Consider the following 13547-nt stretch of genomic DNA (forward strand, 5'->3'; position numbering starts at 1 on the left):
CACAAACAAATGGAAGAACATTCCATGCTCATGGATAGGAAGAATCATTGTGAAAATGGCCATACTGCCCAAGGTAATTCATAGATTCAATGCCATCCCCATCAAGCTACCAATGAGTTTCTTGACAGAATTGGAAAAAACTGCTTTAAAGTTCATATGGAACCAAGAATGAGCCCGCATTGCCAAGAAAATCCTAAGCCAAAAGAACAAAGCTGGAAGCATCACGCTACCTGACTTCAAGCTATACTACAAGGCTACAGTAACTGAAACAGCATGGTACTAGTACCAAAACAGAGATATAGACCAATGAAACAGAACAGAGCCCTCAAAAATAATACCACACATCCACAACCATCTGATCTTTGACAAACCTGACAAAAACAAGAAATGGGGAAAGCATTCCCTATTTAATAAATGGTGCTGGGAAAATTGGCTAGCCATAAGTAGAAAGCTGAAACTGGATCCTGTCCTTATTCCTTATACAAAAATTAATTCAAGATGGATTAGAGACTTAAATGTTAGACCTAAAACCATAAAAACCCTAGAAGAAAACCTAGGTAATACCATTCAGGACATAGGCATGGACAAGGACTTCATGTCTAAAACACCAAAAGCAACGGCAACAAAAGCCAAAATTGACAAATGGGATCTAATTAAACTAAAGAGCCTCTGCACAGCAAAGGAAACTACCATCAGAGTGAACAAGCCATCTATAGAATGGGAGAACATTTTCGCAATCTACTCATCTGACAAAGGAATCATATCCAGAACCTACAGAGAACTCAATCAAATTTACAAGAAAAAAACAAACAATCCCATCAAAAAGTGGGCAAAGGATATGAACAGCCACTTCTCAAAAGAAAACATTCATACAGCCAACAGACACATGAAAAAATGAGCATCATCACTCGCCATCAGAGAAATGCAAGTCGAAACCACAATGAGATACCATCTCACACCAGTTAGAATGGTGATCATTAAAAAATCAGGAAACAACAGGTGCTGGAGAGGACGTAGAGAAGTAGGAACGCTTTTACACTGTTGGTGGGACTGTAAACTATTTCAACCATTGTGGAAAACAGTATGGCGATTCCTCAAGGATCTAGAATTATAAATAACATTTGACCCAGCCATCCCATCACTGGGTATATACCCAAAGGATTATGTCATGCTGCTATAAAGACACATGCACACGTATGTTTATTGCAGCACTATTCACAATAGCAAAGACTTGGAACCAACCCAAATGTCCATCAGTGACAGACTGGATTAAGAAAATGTGGCACATACACACCATGGAATACTATGCAGCCACAAAAAAGGATGACTTCGTGTCCTTTGTAGGGACATGGATGTAGCTGGAAACCATCATTCTCAGCAAACTATCGCAAGAACAGTAAACCAAATACCACATGTTCTCACTCATAGGTGGGAATTGAACAACGAGATCACTTGGACACAGGAAGGGGAATATCACACACTGGGTTGTATTGTGGGGAGGGGTGGGAGGGATAGCATTAGGAGATATACCTAATGTAAATGATGAGTTAATGGGTGCAGCACAGTAACATGGCACATGTATACATATGTAACAAACCTGCACATTGTGCACATGTACCCTAGAACTTAAAGTATAATAATAATAAAAAAGAATGACAGAATAGGAAACACACAAAGATAAGGGAAGAAGGCCACGTGAAGACAGGCAGAGACTGGGGCTATGCTTCCCTATCTAAAGAATACCAGGAATCCCTGGAAACCAAAAGGAACAATAAAGTATTCCTGCCTAGAGCCTTCAGAGGGAGCGTAGTCCTACCAACAGTGATTTTGGAGTTCAGACCTAAAAAGTGTGAGAATAGAAATGTCCTCTGTCTCCAATTAGTAAGTGGTGGTTTGTTGGGGCAGCCCAAGGAACTCCCTACCTGCTGTAACAGAGATAGAAGCAAAATATGTGGGGAAACAGTGTAGAACCAAGCTCTCTGTGGGGCAATGTGGTTTTACAAGGGACATGATATCAGACCCAGAACTTTAAAAAAGAGTTAGTATTTTCCAGGTGAAGTTAGTTTAGGGCCAATCTACCATTTCATTCCTGTTGGCAGAGCTTAATTTGGTCATGCTGGTGATGTTTGGGAATGATAAGCTCACTATGCAGTTGACCTTTGAACAAAACAGATTTGAACTACAAGGGCCCACTTACACAGATTGTCTTCTTCTTCTGCCACTTCTGAAACAGCAAGACCATCCCCTCCCCTTCCTCCTCCTCCTCAGCCTACTCAACCTTTATCACAAGGATGAAGACCTTTATGATGATCCACTTCCAGTTAATAAATAGTAAATATATTTTCTCTACTTTATGATTTTCTTAATAGCATTCTGCTATTCTCTAGCTTACTTTACTGTAAGAATATAGGATATAATACATATATAAAATATGTGTCAATTGACTGTTCATGTAATCAATAAGGTTTCCAGTCAACAATAGACTATTAGTAGTTAAGTGTTTGGGGAGTCAAAAGTTATATGCAGATTTTTGACTGCACAGGGTGTGGGGTTCAGCAACCCTGACCTTGTTGTTGTTCAAGGATCAACTGTGGTTATCTTAAACTACGTAGAGTTCATTTTAAGGATAGACATGTAGATAAGTAAACAAGGATTTCAGCCATATGCACAGATTTCAAGGGAAGCCAGGCAAAGCAAAGCATCCAAGCTAAGAAGGAGCAGAAACAGTAGCAAAACTAGTCTCTGAGCTTGGACAAGTCAGTCGTTTGAATCCTAAACAGCTCTAGAAATATCTGCAGCAAAGCTTCTCAATTTTTATTCTCTTTACTATTAATTCAAATCTATCTCTATATCTGTCCACTTACTTTTCTGTTAACAATTTGATGATTCCCCTCCAGATTTCCTAACACAAACTCCAGGGAAAGAATCATATTGACTCACCTAGTAATCTACCAAGCCCTGTCAGAGGCTACCGTCCCTCCTATTCCACTTTTCAAAGCCTGTCAAAGATGACAAAGATGACAAACAAGTGGTAAGACTCTAGAAAAGGCTACAGTTGTGAAGGGCCTTAAATGTCTATCTGAACAATTTTAATTTTATTCTTTGTTTTGAGGTAATTAAAATATTCTTTCGTATGGGGAAATGCCATGATTAACTTTGCTTTTTAGGAAGACACCTATACAACTAAAAACTAAAATGCAATGAGACTCATGGTAAAGGTGTTAGCGAGAAGCTTTTCTAGTGTTCAAACCAGATGAGGGCTGAGATAGAACTGGAATCCAATGTTTTTCTGCCATCTACTCCTTAGTAGTTTCATGTAGAAAGCTGTCTAAAATATGAAGCACACAGATCTCTTGAGATTTTCTGCTTTGATCTTTGCTTTTTTATTTAGCTTCATTTAGCACCAGTGAATCACTGGAAAAGGGGATTTGATGACTTCAGGTTCGTAGATGGCGATGTACCACACTGGAGGGAGGCAAAACCTCAAAACCTTGGCATTTCTATCCATGATTTTAACAGCTTGAGTTATATAAATGCTTTTTGCTGTAGAAAAAAAAAAAAAAAAGCCAGGCATCAACCAAAACACCTTCCACAAAATGACTAGGTAATAAAGATTAAGTATAGAGTAAATCCATTTCACTTTAGGTAAAAGACAACCCCAGATATTTATTATTGCTGTCTTTTTTAATGTTTTCCTTTTCTTTCTCTTTCAATTAAGATACAACTTTGAGTACTAAGCATCCCAATCGTGTCATTATCCAGACACTTTGGAGAGGGGAGGAGGGAGGGTTGGCAAGATTTATACATATACAGTGCACGCAGATACAATAGGCACAGAGTAGAAAACAAAGGCTCGTGTCAACCAGTCATTTTCCATCTTACATTTCAAACTGTCATTTTAAACAAGCAAATACAAACATTCCTGAGCAATGAGAAGAAGCAAAGCAGGCTGTTATTATTATTTTTTTTTGAAGGGGTTTCTTTTATTTGGTTCCACTTTTTATCTTTCAGTGAGTTTCCTAATAATGCCTTTGACAAGTAACATGTTTTTTCCATTTGCAATAAAACTCACTAAAGAACAGGCGGCTCTCCCTTCCTTTATCAGCTTCCTTTGTTGCTGCTGCCCCAGGAGGGTTTTTTTTTTTTTTTTTTTTTCTCCAAATAAGGCCTCAACCAAGAGGGAGATGTTTTATAATGAGTAATTACACCAAGATCATTTCATTAACCCTTTATTGTCCTCAAATCTGATTTAATCTGCTGAAAAAAAAAGAACATAATTGAAAATATAGGAAATCCATAACAATAAATGACAGAGCTGGAAGAGATATGCTTGCATGGTGTGTGATGGAAAAATGCACCTTCAGGGACACTGCCTGACCTTTTCAAGAAACCAGCAGTCATAAGTGTGTCCTAGAAGCACACTGAGTTTTCAAAGATACCAAATGAAGAAGAGAACAACATATTACAGTTAAATGCACTTACACTTCGTTTACACTGAGTATTATGTGCAGTTGGGAAGAGCATGGGCTCTGTAGTCAGATAGAAGGTGTGGATCTAAATTTCCCACCAGGCAAGATACCTAACCCATGATATATCTTCCTGAGATAATGGAGATTATGTTGGTTCCTAACTCATGGAAGATTGCAAAGAAGAAATGCAACACTGTATATAAAGCTCTAAGCATGAGGTCTGCTATATAGTAGTTCCCGGAAAAATGTTAGGTGTTCAAGATAAGATAGACAACAGCATCTTTATACTCTACATTAAGTGACTGCCCTTGCACTAAAAGAATTTGTCATCTAATATAGAGCATAAAGAGTCCAGAGATATTACTGTTTTCTCTGATGAATTTGGTAGGTTGGTTTTAATTCTAGGTCTATTTGGAAGTGTTCATGTCCTCAATCACTCTTCAATTTGTTGTAATATCACACAATTATTCTTGGCCTCTGTTGTCTATCTAAAGCAGGAATATTTTATTACTATTGTCTGTACCATAAGTAAAAGAGATGACATAGAGCCCATCTAATCTTAGAATTAAATAACCAAGGAAAGATTTAGCAGTGTAGTATATTGAAAATACCTGTTCATAGTAGTAGTCAAATAAACTTGGATCCAGCATCTCATTTGTTTAGCAATCTTAATGTTGGTGCTTTCTCTTTGGGTTAGTTTCTTCATTTATGAAGTGGGGGTAGTAATATCTACATAATAGTGTTAATGAGAGGATGAAGTATAGAATTTTTTAGAATTTTATTTTGAAATAATATTAGACTTACTAGAGAGTTGTAAAAGTAACACAAATTTTCTTCATCCAGCTTCTCCTGATGTTAACACCTTCTATAGCCATACTACAATTACCAAAACCTGGAAGCTGGCATTGATATCATTCAAATTTAGAGATTGTTAACTAATGTATGTGTATTATACAAATTTCATCAATTTTCTCATTAATGTCCTTTTTTCTGGTCCAAGATCCAATTCCAAATTTGGTAGTGCATTTAGTTTTCAAGTCTGTTTAGTGATTTCCAGTCTGTGGTAGTTTCTCAGTCTTTCTTTGTCATTCATGACCTTAACACTTTTGTCTTGTATAGTACTAACAATTTATCTTTTAGACTCTCCTTCCATTTGGACTTGGCTGATTTATTTTTATAATTAGGTTAAGATTACACATTTCTGTCAAGAATGCAGCCCAATGTGTAGCATTGTGATGATTGTGTGATGAGTCCTCCTCAGTACAACAAAGCAGTGAGAACATGATGTTATGGCTTGTTATTAGTGATATTAATTTTGATCACTTGATGAAGATAGGCCTGCCAGATTTTATCACTGTAAGGCAACCATTTATTCCTTGTAATGAATGTCTTATGGTGAGATATTTTGTGACCATACAAGTGTCCCTTTTCTCATACTTCTGTTTACTAATTTTATTATCTACCCATGATTCCTACCTGCAATCCATATGTGTTGATTACCTAATGGTCACTTGTTATTCATTATTCCTGCAAATTAATTGGAATTTTACTGTAAAGAAGAGCTATCTCTTCTTCCCGATCTATTTATTTAATTGTTTACTTCCATCAATATGGACTCATATATATCTATTTTATTGTATGGGTTATAATCTCTTTCCATCAGTGTATATTCTTTGCTTGACTCTTCCTAGATTTGACCATTGAGAGGTATGTCAAATTAGACTCTGAGTTGTTTGAACATGGTTCCATCATTTTCTGAGTAGTTGTTGACTTTCTGGAACCACAAAAATTCCATGCTTAACTTGTACTTTTCCTGCTCAACTTTGGAATCAACTATTTCTCCAAGGAGTCCTAGTTTCTTTATTGGGAAATTGCATTTAGAAATCAATATCTAGATGCTAGGTGAGCTGATGCCTACTAAGATATTATTGCTTCTAGGTGCTTGCAATAAATACTCTTAGGAAATATGTGTATAATACAAACACATACATATGCACATGCACATATACACATGGCTATATACACACACACACACACACACATATACACACACATATGGTTTTATGATTTCTCCAGCAATGAGTAAATTTCATTCATTCATTTTTTGATATGTTCTACAAGTCAAAGCTATAACAAAAGTTGTACTCAGCAAAGTATGACTCCTGCCAATCCTTTTATCCCATTTTCATTTACTCATCCTTTTTACCTTAATGTCAACTTCCCCACCTAGGTAAGTTATGTCATTAGTCTCTGGTTTATCTTTCCTGTATTTATTTTTGCATATATTATCAGGTATATGTATATTTTCTTGTATTCCTCTGTCTTAAGTAGAAGTAGCATACCGTAGATATTTATATGTGTTTTGATTTTTTTTACTTAACAATACATCCAAGAAATTCATCCATCTTACTTAATAAGATATCTTCTTATTTTTTTTTATTGCTGCATACTTCTCTATTGTGTGGCTATACTTTAGTTTATTCAAGCACTCTTCTATGTATGGCACTTGGGTTGTTTCTAATATTTTGCATTTACAAAGAATGCTGCAGTGAATAACCTTGTGCCTATGTACTTTTGTATTGATATAAGTATCATAACATTTTTAAAGTGTTGGGTACATAGCAAAAGTAGTCACTAATCCTTCCAAATTTGTAGAGCGCCTGGGTTGATATCCAGAAGTGTTTGAGGTATCAGTGTTAGGAGGAGGTTATTATTGACTGTACATGTCTGGTATGCAAAGAGGAAGAAAAAGCCTCTGACTGATAACGCTTGAAAATCAGGAGATGGTTGAAAGCACCAAGTGTATTGGGAAGAAAGAGCTGGACAAAACTTGACCTGACATAAGAGATCTGCACAGTCAGCTAATCAAGAAGTTTTGGAAGAGGAAAATCAGAGTCAGAAGAGAGGGCCTGAGGCCACCAGGAACAGGATTGTTTTCAGTGCATGAAGAACCAACTAGTGTTAAAGATGTAACGAGGGAAGCAAATGACTCTCCTTGCTGAAAGCCTGGCAAGTGTGGCTACTTTTTAAAAAAATGTAAATTTCTTCAAACTGTTATTAATGAAAATGTAGTAGACAGAGGCTATAGGAAGTAAATGACAGTTTTTTCTCAGTCTTACATTTCTTATAAATGCATGTAGGGTTTCCTGACCCACATCCCTCCATTTGAGAATTCTTTCCTAAGACCATTTTCTAACTTTCATAACTTCAAATCAAAACATATTAAAAAGAACAATTTCTGATTGTGTGACTGTTCCTTTTAATTTTATCCTGGTTTGCCTGAAGTCAAAAAGTTATTAAGACTCTATTAATGTAGCAAAAGAAAACAGAAAATCATTGAAATTATCTTTATGGTATTGTCTTTGTTCATTTTGTGTTTCTGTAAAGGAATACCACAGACTTTGTTCTTTCATAATCAGCATTAATCTCTGCATGAGGGTAGATCCCTCAGGACCTAAATGCCCATCAGGCCACACCTCCCAACACTGTTGCATTGGGGATGAAGTTTCCAGCACCTGAACTCTGGAGGACACATTTAAATCATAACAGATATCTAAACATTCCTTCCACAAGGTGAAAGAGGTGTTGTGGTATCAATAAATACATCCATCCTCCTTTTCCAAATTCCAAAATCACTGAGAGAAGGAGACACCAGAGAGATAGAGAACAAAATAGTAGCTTCGTTACTACAAAACAGTGCAAATCTGGAGAAAGTGATGTAATATCTGTGATACACTGATCTTGTTCATGCTTCATTCCCATGACAGGAAAAACAGGAAAATCAAAGTTCACTTGTGAGGAACTGTCTATCAGAAAATGGAAGTTTCTTGTTGACAAGATCAGCCCCAAAGTGGAGAGCAGGAAGAGCAGAACCAAGAACACTCAAGCACTTCCTCCAAATTCATCAATTAAGAAAGTTACATCTCTTCCCATTGGGTAGGGGTGGTTATATATAGGAGGAGAGGCTAGAGTTCCTCTGTACACATAAGTTGACAGAAGGGAAATTTTTTTTTTTTTTTTTTGAGATTGAGTCTTGCTCTGTCACCCAGGCTGGATGGAGTACAGGGGCACAATCACAACTCACTGCAGCTGCGAACTCCTGGCCTCAAGTGATGCTCCCACCTCAGCCTCCCAAAACACTGGGATTACAGGCATGAGCCACCGTACCCAGCCAGGATATAGTTGACTTTTTTTTATTTTTTAAATTTTTTTGAGATAGAGTTTCGCTCCTGTTGCCTAGGCTAGAGTGCAGTGATGTGATCTCGGCTCACTGCAACCTCTACGTCCCGGGTTCCAGCGATTCTCCTGCCGAAGCCTCCTGAGTAGCTGGGATTACAGGCATGTGCCACCACGCTCGACTAATTTTGTATTTTTAGTAGAGATTGGGTTTCACCATGTTGGTCAGGCTGGTCTTGAACTCCCAACTTCAGGTGATCTGCCAACCTCAGTCTCCTAAAGTGCTGGGATTACAGGTGTGAGCCACCACCCACCCTCACCATTGAGAACTCCCAACCTACACACTTCCAAAGATGAGATTGGAGAGCTACTTTAATACTCTGGATGCACTCATTTCCAAAGGCATACTTTCACCTTCTGATGTGGCCCTCTGTTAGGACCCTCAGGTTTATTGTATACATTTGGTGGATCAGGACATGCTAAGTCCTGACCTCAGAGGCATGCTTGGTGGCAAAATTCTTAGCAAGGGTGCTATTTAATGAAAATTAAGCACTCCAGAATCCTCCTGCTTCCTTCTCTCTCTTTTTTTTAATCTGACGCTGCTTTTACATCTTGAATTAATTATTCTTCCAAAGCTCCTTGATTTGTTTGTATCATGCAGGGAGAGACAGGTAGGAGAGTTAATTAAATATCTTCTTGTCAGACAGCTGATGAAATCTTCAGTGACACTAGTCTTGGAGTGTGTTATGTATATATGTGTTTGTGTGTGGTTGTTCTTAACTTATTTTTCTGTGAAGAGATTGAAAGTCAGTAATGGTCTCCTTATTTATTTTAATGGCTGGGTGGACTTTGCTTTGAAAAAGATCAGACTACAGCAGCACAGAAGCCAAGTGGCAGTAGGGGTCTAACTGGGTGATTTATCGGACAGTACTCATAAGCAACTAGGGCCGTGTCATAGTCAAAACCTCTTTCCTGGGCTTTGCACTACATGGTACCTCAAGATCTATTTCACTGTATCCTTTGTGTTAATAGGGATGGACACAGCCCATTGCCTATAAGGATATAGGAGGTTGTTGGAGAGAACTGTGTTGCTGTAAGAAGAACAAGACTATTACGAGAGCAAATATCTGGGTGAGGAACAGGGAGTGAGTGATTGGGGTGCTCGCGGGCTTAAATATCATCTGGGAGAAGAGAGTACCATTTTTGGTAACAAAGAATAATTTCCAGGACTTTTGCATCTACAGTCACAGCTATTATTTTTTTATTTTAGACAGTTAGTTTGTTTATATATTCAAAAATAGTGTGTATCTTGTCGTTGAGGAGACAATAATTGGGAAGAAGAAACATTGGATTTAAGATTCTTTGAGATTATCTCTTCTATTATTTAAGCAAAAATCTCCTGTCCAAGGGAAGTAAAGCATGGTTTATTATAGGTAGCCAAGTATTTGATTATATGCTATACATAAGCTATGTGAATATGCTCCTTTTACAGAAGAATATAATTTATTTTTGCTTTTTTTTTTTTGAAAGAGAGTCTCACTCTGTCACCCAGGCTGGAGTACAGTGGCCGGATCTTGGTTCACTGCAACCTCTGCCTCTCGGGTTCAAGCAATTCTCTTTCCTCAGCCTCCCAGATAGATGGGATTACAGGTGCCCACTACCACGCCCAGCTAATTTTTCTTTCCTGTTTTTTTTTTTTTTTAATATATATTTTAGTAGAGACAGGGTTTCACCATGTTGCCCAAATTATTTTGAACTCCTGAACTCAGGCAATCTGCCTACCTCGGCCTCCCAAAGTGCTAGGATTACAGGTGTGAACCACCGTGCCCTGCCAACGGGTTGTTTTGTTGTTGTTATTGTGTTTGTTGTTGTTGTTGTTGTTATTTCGAGACAGAGTCTTACTCTGTCCCCCAGGCTGGAGTACAGTGGCGCGTTCTCCGCTCACTGTAACCTCTGCCTCCTGGGTTCAAGTGATTCTCCCGCCTCAGCCTCCTGAGTAGCTGGGATTACAGGTGCACACCATCACGCCTGGCTAATTTTTGTATTTTTAGTAGAGTCAGGGTTTCACCATGTTGGCCAGGCTGATCTTGAACTCCTGACCTCAGGTGATTCACCTGCCTTGGCCTACCAAAGTGCTGGAATTACAGGCATGAGTCACCGTGCCAGGCAATATAATTATTTAAAATAAGTTATTTATTTACTGTTTTCAAATCTAAGAAAAACTGCCTTGAATTTCTTAGTTTGAATGATGGGAAATATTTTTGCCACATAATGAAAGAAATAATAAAATTCTTTGGAGGGCCTTGGCTGCGTCACTTGGTCTCTGTTCCATCATTCTTGGATGGCAGCTTGGGGTTCATTTTCTATATGTCTTGAAAAATATTTGCCTATGCTTTAGCCTGAGTGGAATAGTCACCTAAAATCACCCTCAATCCCAGATCCTTTGTCAATTAAAGAATCACCTCAATCACAATGCTTTCCTTATTAATTGTAACTAGAAGTCGTCTTCCCTTGACCTCTTCCAATCTGTGGCTCACCTTCACTTATAGTACTTCTTGCACTTGTCTTTCATACTTATTTAGGTGTATTCCCTATTTTCTTTACTACATATCTTTCTTAAGAGTAGGGACTATATCTTAAGTGCACTGTCACATAAATGTGAACATTAAACATAGTCTTGTTTTCCTGATGCATTTCTAATTGAAGGTAGGGGTAGAGAAAATAAAAAAAAAAAGAAGCAAATAAAATAATAAGGTAAACATATTAACACTATAATCATTTTTAAAAGAAATAAAACAGTCATGTGGTAGAGAGTGACCAGGCAGTGGAGGTGGGGTGCATTGTTATGCATGAGGAGGTAGATAGTAGAGGAGTTGAATAATCAGAAAAAGCCTCTGGGATGTTCAAGCTGAGGCCTGAAGGAAAAGAAAGAACTGAAGATGCAAATATCTCTTACTAGAGTGCTTTATGGACAAGCAACAGAGAGCAAGTCTCTTTCTTAGATAGTTATGACCTTAGAAGGCACGGTAAAGAAAAAGTGGCTAGTATGTGGGTATGTGTTCTCGGTCAACATTAAGGGATGGATAGAAGTTGGGGAAACCATCATAAAGCTCTAGTGGGCTGTGCAAAGGAGCATCTTAAGCAGGTGGGTAATATAGACTAAGTTTCATTGCTAAAGACCCTTCTGAATGTTGTGTAGAACAGGATTATAAGCGTGCCAGAATGGCAAGAGGAAGACCAGTTACAAGGAGGATGCATTAGTCCAGGTGAGAGTGAATGCCTCTTGAATGAGGGTGGATTATATCATTTCACCCTGGGGTTGTTGAGGACAAAATATGTAGGCAATTGAATGAAACAAAGAGGAAGTCTTCCTGGAATGAGCATATGTCTTTATTTTGGCAACCTCTATTTGTAAATCAGGAAAATGTGGGGCAACATGAATTCCAATCCTTACCTAACCCAAACTCTAACCCTAACACAAGCTAACGGGATTATCAGGGGAAATTATACAGAGAAATGGCTTTATTCTCTTTTGGAAATTTTGATATAAGTTTGGTAAAGTTGTACTTTTTAAAGATGAACAAAGACTCTGGACTTCCTTCAGAGCAATAAATCTAAACTCTGTGTCTCAACTAGGATTCTTGCAAATGAGAGGTTCACCTCCTTCATTTGGATGAAGCAGAACTGAACCGAAGTGGGATTCTAAGTGGGCACAGTGTTAAGTAAATTAGGTCAAAATGTATAAGAATCAAGAAAATTTCTGTTTTATTATCCTATAATGTCCTTAATTATATCAGTTGTAGACTCTTAAAACGCCCATCTCATCTCAGTACTTCTGTAAAATCGATTTTTCTCTGATACCTGGAAATTTTGTGCCACCTAGAAAAATTATTTTCCTGTTTACCTACGAATTTTTCCTTCAAAAATGGAGTGATATCCTCAGGAAAGCACAGACTGGGTCTTATGATATCATTATACACTCAGTGCCAACAAAGTCATTCATATAGTTAGACTTCAGTAAGTATTTGGGGTGTTGCTAATGACAAAATTGTTCACCATCCCTAAAATGACTATTCTGTGCCTTGACATGGGGACAAATTTCTTGATGAATACGTGCTTACTAGGTAATCTCTAGTCACACCCCAGGTCGGTAGTTCTTTTTATAGGATTGTAGAAAATTCTTCCTGCTCCTGATTCCACATCCTTGTTGTTGATCTTGTTTACACTAAGCTTTCTTGACAACCTCTGCTCTGTCCAAGGGCAGTGACAGGTTGATATGCTAATAGCTGGTTTCTTCTTGTGTCTGCATTGCTCTTCATTGCGAAGAAGAAAGATGCCATGTCAGTAAAATACATTTTTATATCTTTTGCATTAGCCAGTGAGAATAAGATGAGCCAAGTCGCTTAACTGCCTCAAAGCTGTGCTGTTCAGTGACCCTGACTGCTCCTTTAGCCTGGGCTGAATGTGAACAGTGACCCCAAGGTGAAAACTTTCATTGGCTCCTCCTAAATTCCTAACACTTCAATTCCCCTAGGATCTTGAATGTTTTGCTTTGCAAATAGAAATGTCGAAAGACCCATCTATAAATTTATATTTAGTGACCCAGTGAAAAATTCTGGCTAAGGATTTATTTACTTAGGGAATCGTTCTAAGCTGTGAATCAGCTGGAGGAGTGTGGATACCTGTGTGAAAGATGGCACTGGTTTCCTAAAAGGCCCTGCCCTCTGTCTTCTGTCTCACCTTGCTAGACATGCTGGGTAGTACCAAGAGCTGCAAGATAAGCAGCGTGGTTTACTCTGCCTTGGGACAGCATGATGAGAATCAGCTCAGAGACGGAGATTTTAAAAGATGTTTTATTAATGTGTCCCTTGACGGTTCATTTGCTAAGGGTTTACAAATGCT

The 13547-nt window shown here is 38.0% G+C and overlaps 1 long non-coding RNA gene across 1 annotated transcript in view; it reads left to right on the forward strand.

Annotated features, from left to right (window-relative positions):
- The window catches only part of LOC107130586 (uncharacterized), a 94917-nt gene that overhangs the window by 43075 nt on the left and 38295 nt on the right, over positions 1-13547 (forward strand). The window contains exon 3 of the long non-coding RNA XR_001492882.3: positions 2898-3031. This is a non-coding gene — a long non-coding RNA (uncharacterized lncRNA). The remainder of the gene's footprint in view (positions 1-2897; positions 3032-13547) is intronic.

The sequence above is a fragment of the Macaca fascicularis genome, chromosome 8 (assembly GCF_037993035.2).
Source record: "Macaca fascicularis isolate 582-1 chromosome 8, T2T-MFA8v1.1".
Taxonomy (NCBI): domain Eukaryota; kingdom Metazoa; phylum Chordata; class Mammalia; order Primates; family Cercopithecidae; genus Macaca; species Macaca fascicularis.